The sequence below is a fragment of the Fukomys damarensis genome, unplaced genomic scaffold (assembly GCF_012274545.1).
Source record: "Fukomys damarensis isolate Sample0158 unplaced genomic scaffold, DMR_v1.0_HiC HiC_scaffold_17, whole genome shotgun sequence".
In the NCBI taxonomy this organism is placed as follows: Eukaryota; Metazoa; Chordata; class Mammalia; order Rodentia; family Bathyergidae; genus Fukomys; species Fukomys damarensis.
Window position 1 is genome coordinate 6,759,242 of NW_022900929.1, and position 12,433 is coordinate 6,771,674.

General features: G+C 51.4%; 1 protein-coding gene and 1 pseudogene across 1 annotated transcript in view; one reads left to right on the top strand and one right to left on the bottom strand.

Moving 5' to 3' along the window:
* CUNH7orf50 (chromosome unknown C7orf50 homolog) overlaps nucleotides 1-12,433 on the top strand; it is a 109,896-nt gene that overhangs the window by 51,196 nt on the left and 46,267 nt on the right. The gene's annotated exons all lie outside the window — the stretch shown is intronic.
* LOC117286531 overlaps nucleotides 1-12,433 on the bottom strand; it is a 17,746-nt pseudogene continuing 5,313 nt past the window's right edge.

Consider the following 12,433-nt stretch of genomic DNA (forward strand, 5'->3'; position numbering starts at 1 on the left):
TTGAAGAAATTTTGGGTGTTGAGTTTTCTGTTGCAGATATTTCATGCCACTGTTGAAGGTTGACCAGCAAGGACTATTTAGGACTGGATTATAAAGTGGCCAGAGTTACTTGAATGGTATTTTTATTTCTGAGATTCCTTCTCTTTCCTCTGGTGGGGGTGGGGGTGGAGGAATATGTAAGCAGGAGACATGATTGTGCACCCCCACCACAGTCTGAAGACCTCCAGCTGCACGTAGATGTTGTGTCTTTGATAGTCTCTGTTCCCACATCACTGTATCTGTCACATGCAAGGACACTTGAGATGTAACTGTTGTTTTGGCTCTGTACATAGATTGAGTTTAATGCCTCAAACCTGATTTTTAATAATCATCTTCCAAACTTCCATGTCTCCCTTGGAGCTTTCCAGGAGAGTTCGAGTTTCAGCAAGTAGGTAGTTTTTCCTAAATGCTGGGAAGGTTCTGCTACTTGCTGGTGTGACTCATGCCAGCAGGAGGGCTCAGAGCTAGGCCCCCACTCTTCTCAAGGGGACATTGTGGTCAGTCCCTCCTGCTCTGCACTTCTGGGCAAGGTTCCCTGGGAGGCACAGTAGCCTGAGCCCACAGGGCTAGTGACAAGGAGGGTAGCCATGGAGTGACACAGCTCTCCGCAGACAGGACAAGCCTGGTGAGGTTCATGAGCATCTCATCCCTCAAGGAACCAGTGTCCCTCTGCAGCTTCCAGCCAGCCCATTGTAGGAGCACCACATTGTAGAAGAGTCCACAGGCATACATGTTTAGAGTGACAGCCAGCACCACTTGCTGCAATGAGGCCACATCCTTCTGGGCCAGGGGCTGCCTGCCAACTTGAGGACAAGGCCTCAAGAGAGCCAATTTGAGGACAGGGCCAAGTGTGAAGCCCAGGCAGAACGTCACAATCTTGTACTCAGGCCACGCAGTCAGCAGGTATTGCTGGCACAGGGTGGTTCTGTGCAACTCCCCGGATGTGCCCAGGAAGACCACCATGGCCAGTGAACTGAAGAGGGCACTGCCCCATGTGCCCTCTTCAGAGAGGACCCTACTGCGAAGAACTGCCCCTTTCTTCCTTTAAAATTTCAGGGTACCCTGGGCCCCTGGAACAGATATAACAAGGAGCTCAGCAGGAGGGACAGGACAAGCATGGTGCCTTGCAGGTACTAGGCATTGAAGTAACTGACGTGGGAGTTGGAGAGGAGCCCACAGCCTAAGTTGGTCAAGAGCATATAGTTGGGTCTGCTGGCTACATTGACATCAGTGTCACTAGAATGCTAGTGACCCTGCAGCCTGAAAGCAGCACATCCAAGGCCCCCAGCATGGTGTGGGCCCAGATGAAAATGGTTGAGTTGAGGAGCCCAGTCACCAAACTCAGTGGGACAAACAGCAGTGTAAACATGTGCAAACCTGGAGACTATGCTTTGCATGGCAGTGATGCCTCCACAGCTGGGGACACAAAGCTCAGGCACTGCACTCAGGACATGTGAGAGTCCATCTCCAGGGGGACCTCTCTGATCTGTAACAAAGCACATGCCGCTCAGCCATGGGGCAGGCCCCAGCCTCTGAGCGAGAAGCTTGCTCAGAAGGATGATGTCTGGGCCCACCCCCATTTTGGGGGCATGTGGGTGTGGGTATTGGTGGGCCAGCACTGTGGGATGCCGGAGGGTGGGGCGCGAGGACTCCCACCTCCTTACTAACATGCCCTCCACTGCCATCACCCCCTGCCTGGAAGAAGTTCATTGCCCATCAGCTAAAAGACATCTTGGGGCACAGTCCCAGCGGAGCTCCACTCTGCTGGGACAAATGACTAAGCACATATCCCTGTGAGCCAGCTCTTGGCAGTAGTCTCTCTGAAGAGGAGAGATTTCTGGGGAGTAGAGTTCTAGGATTTCTGATTTTGAGTCACTCAGTGCCTCCTGCTTATTTTGGTCCCAGCCCCTGCCCTTATCATGGGAGTTGCCCAGAATCCACATTGCTCGGGGACAGAGCATGACTTTGCATTTGTGATCTGGCTTCTGGACCCAAAGAAATTCTGTCCTCCACCAGGGACCTCTTACTGCTCTTAACAGATACTAGAGACTAAGGTGGCACTTTGAGGATACTGGCTTCTGGGATTGTCAGACTCCTGCTTGTCAGCCAGCAATTGCTTTATTACAGTGGCTATAAATTCCTGGGGCTGGAGCTTTAAACAGTAAGCTGTTCTGCTCACTCTTGTCTGGTTGCTAAAATAATTTTGTATCTATATTAATGTCCCCTTTCTCTCTTTAAATTTTAACTAGTTGATGAGGCCAGGAAATAGAATTGCTGTTTATTGAAAGCAGTAAAATTGGAAGCACAAGTTTGCTGATGGGTGCTCGGGATTGAACCCAGGACCTTTATGCTGAGCTACAACTCCAGTCCATTCTTATTAATTATTTTGGGACAAGGACTTAACTAAGTTCTCCAGCAGTCCTCCTGCTTCGGCTTCCCAAAGTGCTGACTGTGCAGGCATGCACCACCACCACACCTGGCTGGAAGCATAATCTTAGTGGAATGCTCAAGGCTGGCCTGCCTCTGCCATCCTTGTTTTCTCTGAGGCCGGCTGCTGCTCTAGACCATGCATGATGAGTGCGTGTACACACGTGTGTGGGGACACATGCTGCTGCTGGCCTGGGTTGGTAGACACATACAGCATAGCCACAGATTACAGACATGAGACTCAGAGGGTGAGAGTGAGAGCTCAACTTCTGTCAGACTCTTATCTGTATCCCATAGCACAGAGGAAGGGCTACAGATTTATGTAGTGCACTGTATTGCTTCAGTCCAACTCCTTGGGCCCCCAGTGCACCCATGTGTCCCATATTAGTGTCTGGGAGAGTGGCCCACCCAGCTCCTGCTCTCGCTCTGCATTCCTCCTTCAGTTTTGCATCTTCCTTGAGTGCATTTTTAGGATTTTCTTGGATGAAAACCCTTTCGTGTTTGCTGGTGGTGAAAACTGTCTTTGCTTTGTCTAAAAATGGATATTTTCTGGGATTAGAATGCCAGAAAGGCTTTGTTCACCCTGTACTGGGTCCTGACTTCCTGTATTGGGAGCGCTCCTCTATGTCTTCAGCCATCTCCTCTGTCTCGTTTCCCCTTTTCCTTCTACAATGCTGACCAGAGGTCATCTTCCCCACTGGTGCTATCCTCAGACATCCGTTTCAGTCATGGTCTTTCCCTTTAGCTATTTCTCATCAGCCCCTAAAACCATCTTTCAAGTTTCTGTGTTTCATGTTCCTGGAGGTTGTATTGTGGATTTTTAAAAATCTGATGTCTTTAAAAAAAAAAAAAAAAAAATCTGATGTCCTTAAAGATTCCCCTTCCTTGAAGATATCTTCAAGTTCATCTTTTAGTTTCTATCTCTGGTTACCTCCGAGTAGGATATTGGATCATGTACTTGAAAACTTAGAAATAATTCATAAAAGAGTGATTTTCTCCAGAGCCTATGTGTGCTTCTGCGAGGCACCTGGGGACTCCCCACATTCATAGTGCTGGAATACATGAACATTGCTGTGGTTCTGTGTGGGCCATCCACTCTGGCGCCCCTGTGTGGCCATGCATGGGAATTCATGAGTAGTGTCTGCATCCACCTTCCAGGTCAAGCAGGGCTGTTGCTGGAAGTCTGACTGTCTCAAAGGGGCAGGTGTGAGGGGCAGAGTACTGCCCTTTCATGTCACCCACCCTTCCTTTATTTGTCTGATACTTCTTACCTTTGTTTGTTTTTGTTTTGCTTTTAAATGTCCACACCTCCCCCCACCAATTCTTTTTTTTTTTAAACTGATTTCCAGTATGTAACAAAGCTTACTGTTACCAGAACTAGAGTCCAGGGCAGGTCTGCTGAGGGTCCTGCAGGCCCAGGACATCAGGGGCCTGACCTGCTTTGTTCACAAGCTACTCACCATCAGGCTCAGTGTGCATTAGACTGGTGATGAAAACAGCCTTTTCTGAAGCTCAGGCTGTGGGCACACACCTGCGTCCTGCACTGCATGCTGCATCCTGGGCGCTTTTGATGTGCTGCTGGTGTCTAGGCACATACATGGGGTCACCTTTGGCCAGTGTGCCCTTTGTCCTACAAACCTGCAGGGGCAGGTGGGACCATACACTCCTTGGTGTCCATCTGGCTCTTTTGGTCTGAAGAGACATAGCAGCGGATTGTGCTGTTTTCCATCTGCTGGTGCTTAAGGACCTCTGCAGAGTGGAAATTAAGAATCATGACCAGCCTGAGAGGAAGCGAGTTGGACCATGTCTCATCAGGCAGAGTAGGAAGAATCCTTCTGAACACTAACCACAGGTCAGGAAACAGGTCAATTCTCCAGATGTCTGATATCTGCAGCTGGTTAGTGCTTCATGTGGGGTGACAGTGTCTGTGGACATCCACTGGCAGGTGTTGCCCTGGCTCTCAGCAGTCAGCTCTCCTCTGATTTAACTGTGGCTGGGCAGATGAGGGTACTCAGGCTCCCTGGAAAGATTGTGGACTGCTGCTTGCTACGTACGAGTTTTTCCCTATGGCAGGAGGGGACTTTCTCAGATGGCTAAATATGTTTGCTGTGGTGTCTTTCACCTACCTGTACAATGTATTTGATGCATTGGCTGGGCCCATAGGAGGTGTTTTCTGGCTTCACCACCTGCTTTCATGGAACCTGTGGGTCTTTGTGTCCCAGCTCTGTGACTGGCACCAGGGTTCCCTTCTCAGACTAGGCACATAACAGGAAAGGAACTCCCTGCATGGCAGTGGTAGGCTATCCCTCCTCCTGATGTCCAGGCTGCGCTTCACTAGCTCCAATCATGTTCCAGTATGGTGTTAGTTCCAGTGCTTTTGCCCAGGGCTCTTCAGGGCAGGAGGATTGCATAGGCACATATGCCATGCATACTCTGACAGCCTGCCTTCCTTTACCTTCCTGGCCTCTGATGCATGACCTTCCTCTTGAAACCTAAGCTCCCCAGCCCGGGTCCTGCTTAGGGCAGTTTGTGAGGTGTAGTGGGTGCCTGAGCACTGCCTGGGCATTTACCTTAACACCTGTGCACCCAGTGGCCCTGAACCTTGTCTTGGGACAAGCCAAGCCTCCTGAGAAATCTTAGATCAGCCTCCATGGCTACCCAGTGGGGGCTGGATCCAAACCTCACACTTACTCGGCCACTGAGCTGCATCCCAGCCCTTTTCCAACTTTGTTTTAAGATAGTCTCACTGAGTTGCCCAGGCTTGCCTCAGGTTCTGGAGTAGCTGAGATTGCAGGTATGTGCCACTGTGCCTGACCACTGTGCATGTGTGTGTGTGTGTGTGTGTGTGTTACTGGAGATTGAACGTAGGGCATTTGCCCCAGTTCTTTCTTTATCTATATTTTATTTTGAGATAGGGTCGCAATCACTAACTTGCCTAGCCTGGGCTGGAACTTGTGATCCTCCTGCCTTGGCCTCCTAGGGTGCTAGATTACAGGTGTGCACCATTTTACCAAGCTCAGTTTTTCTTTTTGACTGAAGAGATAATATAACAAAAACCTGAAGGACATCTCTCCTGGAATCATCCACAATTCTGTTTTTGCTGCTGGACTCTCTGACCACCCTCTCCTGACTCCCATATACCTTGGGCTTCTTTCTGGCTTTGGCAGTCTTTTACTCCCCTTCTGTGTTCAAGTTAACTCCCTGAAAGAGATGAAAAACAAAGAGGGAAGGAGGGCTGCAAGACTATGGGCCAGGTAGGGATTCTAGGTTGAGCTGGAGTCCCAGGTACCACATCCTGCGCTACCAGTGGTTTTCTGGTCGAGTGTGTGCTAAACGCCATCCAGAGAGCACAGCCTCCACATGAGCGGGGAACAGCCGTGATCACCATGGGCCGAGGTGATTTGCGCCTGGTCAGCAGATAGCCAGCTATGTGATAAAGATGTAAACCTCAGTACTCTGATCAAGAAGCTGCATCTTGGTTAGTTTCTCATCAGTAAGACACAATACCCAACATACACAGATTAGAGGAGGAGAGGTTCACTTCGGCTCACGGTTTATAGAGATTTTAGTCCATGGTCCACTGGTTCCAAGACAAGATGACATGGCACAGGGGCATGGCAGAGGAGAAGCGGCTCACCTCATGGCAGACAGGAAGCAGAGAGTGAAGGTAGGAGCCAAGGAGGGAAATGTACCCTCTGGGTCATGCCCCCAGTGACCTTTGTCTTCTGACCAGGCCCCAACTCCTTCAAGCAAGTCAGCTCCATAATCCAGTCATCTCCCAAAAGCCTTGCCTAGGAGTGCCTGAGGCTGTAAGGGGACAGCTGTCTGTAAGCTGTCTACATAGCAGGTGCATTGTTAATGGCCATGTTTAAGAATCTTCATGTGGTGAGATGTACTCTCCTTGGTGTGCGCTGCAAGGGAGATATCTGGTCCCGTTCTCACCTCCTTTGCAGGCAGAGTAGCTCCCAAGCTCTCTGTTCCCTGGTGGCCAGCCTGCCCCCCGCCCCCAGCCCTAGCACCGGACTGTCTGCTTCCTACTTCTCCAGACCAGCAGGCAAGGGAGCCTGTGTGTGGAGCCCCATGTCTGGCTGTCTCACAGGCACCTCCATGATGTGGCACCTCATGCAGTCGAGACTCTGTCGCTTAGTAATCTAAGTAGAATTAGGCTATAGATGCACTGAGGATTGCATCCAGTCACCCGGGGCTACTAAAAAACAGCTTCAAGTACACAGTATAGGCTTTTAAGGTAGCATATGCTTTCCTCTCTGGGGCGCCTCCCTAAAAATGGTACTGTGGGCATAAAGTGAGCATGAGGCAGTATCTTCAAGGTGCCCTCACCATTCTGCATTCCTGCTGGAACTTACACCTTTAACTCTAGTGGGAGCTAAGGTTGAAAAAGGTCTGCCAAGGTCACCCTGGATCCCCCGGGAGCTCCCCCAAGGGCAGTGCCTTGAGAATGTCATGTTCTTCAGAGCAGCTCTTGGCTGTCTTTCTGTAAATAGCCCCTTGGGGTGGTTCCTGGAAGCCTGGCCCCTGTACCCAGGACTGCTTCCCAGTGCTGGAAGGTGGGGAGAGGAGTGCAAGTTCTACTCAGCACACTGGTTTATTGAAGAGTTGTCATAGTGCTATGACTAATTACGATAGAGGCGAGGCCTCAGAGAGGGCCTTGGAGTAACATTCATGTGGCATGTGGGATCAGCAGAGGCCACCAGCCTCTGGACCTGGTCCAACAGTCTGGGAGGGCAGCATGGGAAGCCCTAGCTGTGTGCTCCCCTCTTATCTTGTCTTCCCCACTTCTGCTACCCATCACTCCCAAAGGTCCTGAGACTGTACAGTTCCAAGATTGTTTGAGTCTCTCTTAGGTATTGGGGAAAAAGAACCTTGAAGGATAGGGATAAAATACATTTCCATTTTCCTTTTCTTGAGTCTTCCAAAGAAAGCATGTTTATCTTCTGTCTCATATACACACTGACTTGCACACAGACCCATGTAAGCATTTGTGCTTGCATGTGCACATTCACACACGTACACGTCCACATGCCCCTGAGAGACATGGAGCTCCTCCTGCTCCTCATTTGCCACGGAGTGTTCGAGGATCACCTGCCAGCCTGTGCCTCATGTGGGGAATGAAAGGATGGGGCCCTCCTGTGCAGATGGCCAAGGCACTGGGCCTCCTCCAGCTTCCTCATCCTCTCTCAAGAAATTTTAGCATGCTGTTCTCAACAGCTGTGTGAGGAATGGATGGCAGGTACCTTTGTGTGTGTTCAAGACCCACTTCACAACCTGACCATTTAGGGCACAGAGAGGAGGGGTCACCTGGCAGGGCAGAGAGCTGGGTCTGGACCTTGTTACCCTGCTGGGGACCCTTTGCCCAACTGCCCCACTGCTGTGCACAGCTCCTCCCCCAAAGCTGAGGACTACACGGGAACTGGGCAGGCATCACATGTTAACAGCCCTGTGAGGTGTCAGTGGGCTAGAGCCAGTGTCATCCCCATTGATGTGGACTGTATGTCACCACACAGGCCACCAGAAGCATGAGGTCAAAAAGCTTAGTTGCCCACCTGGGGCTCTTAGGACCTCCTAAGCATGGGTCATTTGGAGGAGGGTCCCACAAGCAGGGACTTGCCTCAATTCAAAGCAGTCGGAAGGCAAGCCAGCCATGTAGGGAGACTGAGGGGGGGAGCACAGCTGTAACTGAGGAGTGGGGGGGTTACTCTTTCTGCTGCAGATGTGGCATAAGGCATTTGGTGGCTTTCTGGTTTATTGGTTCCTAACCTTCTGTATCCTTTGCCCAGTGTTGGTCTTGGGAGTTGTGCACAGCAGCTGAGGAGGATCCATGATCCAGCCTTCTCTGTTCTGTGGCATCCAGCAGTGGCCTGCATATGGAATCTGGGCCTGGGCTACAGGCCTCACAGGTCTCAGGGAGAGTGAAGAGCAGCCTCACACTACTCTGCCCTAAGGCTGTTTGTGGACTCCTCGTGATACCCAGCCCTCTGGCACCTCTGTGCTCTGCCTGGCCCTGCTCATCACTGCCTGGCTCCCCTCCTATCACAGACCAGCAGGCCCTGATGGAGCCCTGCCTGCCCTGGGTTGGGGAGCCCCAGTGGGGAATCCTGAAGGCACCTGGTCAACCAGAGCCAAGCAGGTGACTGCCAGCAGAGGCTTGGGAGGGCAGTTGGTGAGTAGCTCAGCCAGCCCTGCCCGCTTCCTCTGGGAGTGCTAGAGGTTCCTCTGCATGTGGGCCGCATCTGAAGGAGCAAACTCTGCCCTAGGCGAGGCCAGTTCCACCCCACTGTGAGCTCTCAGATGGCTAACAAGCCCTAGGAGGGCACTGAAGTGGGCTTTGAGGGCATTTTTTTGGAGGTTAGACCCTGCATGTGGGCATCTGGCCAGCTAGCCCCTCTCTCGGGCTGCAGGGTGTGTGTCAGCATGTTAGGAGCCACACTCAAACACTCCCTGAGCATAAAACTGCCTTGTGTAGAAACTGCCTGCAGGAAGTTCAGCCCACTCTGCTCATCCCACGCTCTGGGTGGGAGAGTGGACATCTGGATGCCCACACTTCCTGCTACAGTCAACCAAACAAGCCTGTGTTCCCAGGTTCCGTAGCCATGAAAACATGCACTGCAGATGTGTCTACTGCAACCAGACCCTTCCCATACTTTTGACCTACAATGAAAACCTAGCAATAGTAACCTATCACCACTGTCAACTCCCCAGTGGATTTTTTGTCTCTCCACAAATCTTATACAACTCCATCTTCGACAAATAAACTCACTATTGACCTTTCCTTAATGAGGAAGCTGACAGTCTGCTGTCCTTTCCAGAGCCAAAGGCTAGAAAAAGAATCACATTTTCTTTTATTTAATGGAATCAACCTATAGTATAAAGAAACTTGGGTTTTCAGAAAGAAACTTGCCACAGATGTGAGCTCAATCCAACTTCAGTGTCTTGCAGATTTTCCCCAGTGGGATCCTCTAGTCACAGCTGTCTACAGAGCTACGATCACAGTCGTGTACCACTGTGAGACTACCAAAGTGCAGACTCAGCTTGCAGCCCTGAGGCTTAGAGAGAATCGCAGATAGTCACTGGGTACCAAGCATCATAACAGTGCCACCTCTGGTATTTCTCACACTTGACCTGACATCCCTGTGTGGCTGCAGGCTGTGGCTTTCCTGGTGGCCTTCAATAGGGCACATGGACCCACATTCTGTCCCACCTTGTGGAGTGACCCGTGACTCCCACCCTATGAGCCTGGCATCCCAGTGAGTGGTCCCTGGCAAGCTGATGTCCCAGGCTTCACCTTCTGCTGTGAATGCACCCAGGGCTTTGGTGCTGTTGGAGGACTGAGGCACTGGGATGGGTGGGCCTCTGGATCCAGGAGGCCTGCTGTTCTCACTGCCCTGCCTTGTGTGGGTCCCACCATTCCTTGCTGGAACCTGGGCCTTCCCACAGGTCTTGGCAGGACACTGAGGTGGGGGACCTAGCCTGGCCACCCACCTGCCTATACCCTATCTCTGTGACAGACTCAGTTTCCCCAGCAGTGGAGAAAGGGCACCAGCTCTTGTTCTGAAGCTGGCTCCTCTGGACACCAATCCTGTCCCTGGTTGAATAGATGGACCCTGTGCAGGCTGTGCCCTTGTAGAGTCCACTTTCTGGCTCATAATGGGCAAGTACTTGGTGGCATGGCTGCCTTGGGACAGAGAGCTGGCCCAAGGCAAAAATCCTGGGGACAGGCAGTGGCATGAGAGGCCCCACCACCAAAGTGACACTGACTTTTGTGTTTGTTGTTCCACCAGCTTTGGAGGGGGTCTGGGGCTGGTCAGGAAGAACTGTCCCACCTTCTAGTCCCATGAGCTCAAGTGCTGGGGCTTTGTCAGTGATGTGGCAGAACAAAAGTGGCTTTACCTGTGGTTTTCCTGCCTGCAGAGGATTCTGAGCTCCTGGAGGCCACAGGCTGGTCTCGCACACTGGCCCGGCCTTCCCATGGCTCTTTTGTTAAGTTGAGAAACGAGTGTGCACTTCAGTTCCCCTGTCCAAGGCTAAGGAGGGCTCTTGTTCTATGACTGTCCTGCTGCTGGTCCTGGGGGCTGTGAATATGTGCTGTGTGCTCTGGGATGGCCCAGGCACAGGAGGAACCCATGGTGTGTGTAGTGGGGCTTCTCTTGGTACTCTGTGGTGAAGCCATGCAATGACTTGTGCAGCTCTGTCTTGCCTGGCCTCAGCCCAGCCAGCCTGTGTCCATGTGCAGTCTGGGATAAAGAGGCAGGTGTGAGGGCAGGGGCAGCATTTCCCTGGCCTTGGTTCCCTCCTGTAAAAGAGACGTGGTGGTAACATCTGTGTTCTGTGTCATTGGGAAGCTCGTTCTTTAGGGACACAGCTGAGGAGGTAAAAGGACGTGGAAGACCTGTGTTTGGGGAGTGAAGGAAAGAGTAGTGAAGAGGTAGCCTCATTCCTTCCCACCCCCTGTAGAAGGCTACCCCTGTGGCGTGTCTATGGTGTGTGTGTTCAGTGTGTCTGTGTCACACCTGTAGAGCAGGCTTGGCATGTCTCTCGTGTAGTCTGCATTCATGGTGTGGGCTCTGCCCATCTGTGGTACAGGCTGTATGTATCAGTAGTGTAAGCTTGGTGTGTCCATGGTGTGGGCTCTGCATGTTTGTTGTGTGTGCGGTACAGGCCATGCATGTCTGTGGCATGGGCTGTGTATCTGAGGTGTGTGTGGCGTGGCCTCTGTGTGTCCATGGCACAGACTTAGTGCATCAGGTGTGAGGGACAGGTCCTGCTCAAAAATGCCTTTGGATGTAGCTGTCATTCGTGATACTTATAGTTTGTTTTGGAATTTGAATGAAAGAGAGTCAAAGATACTTGTGCTCATTTGGTGTCAATGTGACAACTCTATGCCAATATTGGACATGCTCTTTTCTAGACAGAGATCACCAAGACTAACCCAAAAGGAGACAGAAAGCTTGATCAGTAGTGGCCCTTCCCACAGGTCTTGGCAGGGCACTGAGGTGGGGGAGTTAGTGAAATTAAATTCATCATTAAAACACCTCTAGAAGGAATGACCAGGCCTGCTGGCCTCACTAGTATGGTGAGCCCAGTGACTCAGACACAGCAAGGGCGGCCTTCACAGACTGCAGAGTTGCTCTGCTGCAGACAGGTAGGTTTCTTCATAAGTGTGCTCAACTCACAGACTCACATGGAGAGCAGTAGATAGTGAGGGCTTCCTGATATGGACTCATGTGGAAACCAGGACCAAAGAAAGGGTTTGGGAGCCCTGCAAATGGGGAGTCTGAAATGTGGTCCAGGAATTGGAAAGCTACTGTGGATCAGCTTAGCATGTCAGGTTGTGCCAGGAAGCCTCTGACTCCATCCAGTGCTCCTCCACCCAGGATCCTTATTCCTATGCTTTCCTTGTCTATCTCCTCTGTACTCAATGTCTTCTTCCTGCCTCCTTCCTGGCTGTATTTTGGACACTGTTTCACCAAGTATACTCAGCCATCCATCTCATCTTCTTTACCATGTGCAATGACACAGGCTCCTCTGGTCCCCACTTCCACACCATATGGGGCACTGGTGGCTTGTGACTTGCCTGCCATGGGCCTGATCCCACCTCATCTCATGAGCTGTCACCTCATCCCATGAGCTGTCACCATGTAGCTGGGTCCAGGGGCACCCTAGCCCTCCCACTAAGTACCCTGGGCTGGGTCTGCTCAGCACAGGTAGCTGAAGACCACAGAAGTGACACTTCCCACATGGCGTACTAGCACACCAAACACGTGATGCTGGCTGTTCCTACAAGCAAGGCTAGGTGTAACTGTCTGGTTGCATGGAGACACAATGCAGGCCCCTTCTTCACAGTTAGGAGCCTGTAAGGAAAATGCACTCTCTGCCCCCAAAGCTTGTTTTTGTGGCACTAGATATAGAACCCAGTGACTCTATCACTGAGTCACATCCCTGACCCTTTTAA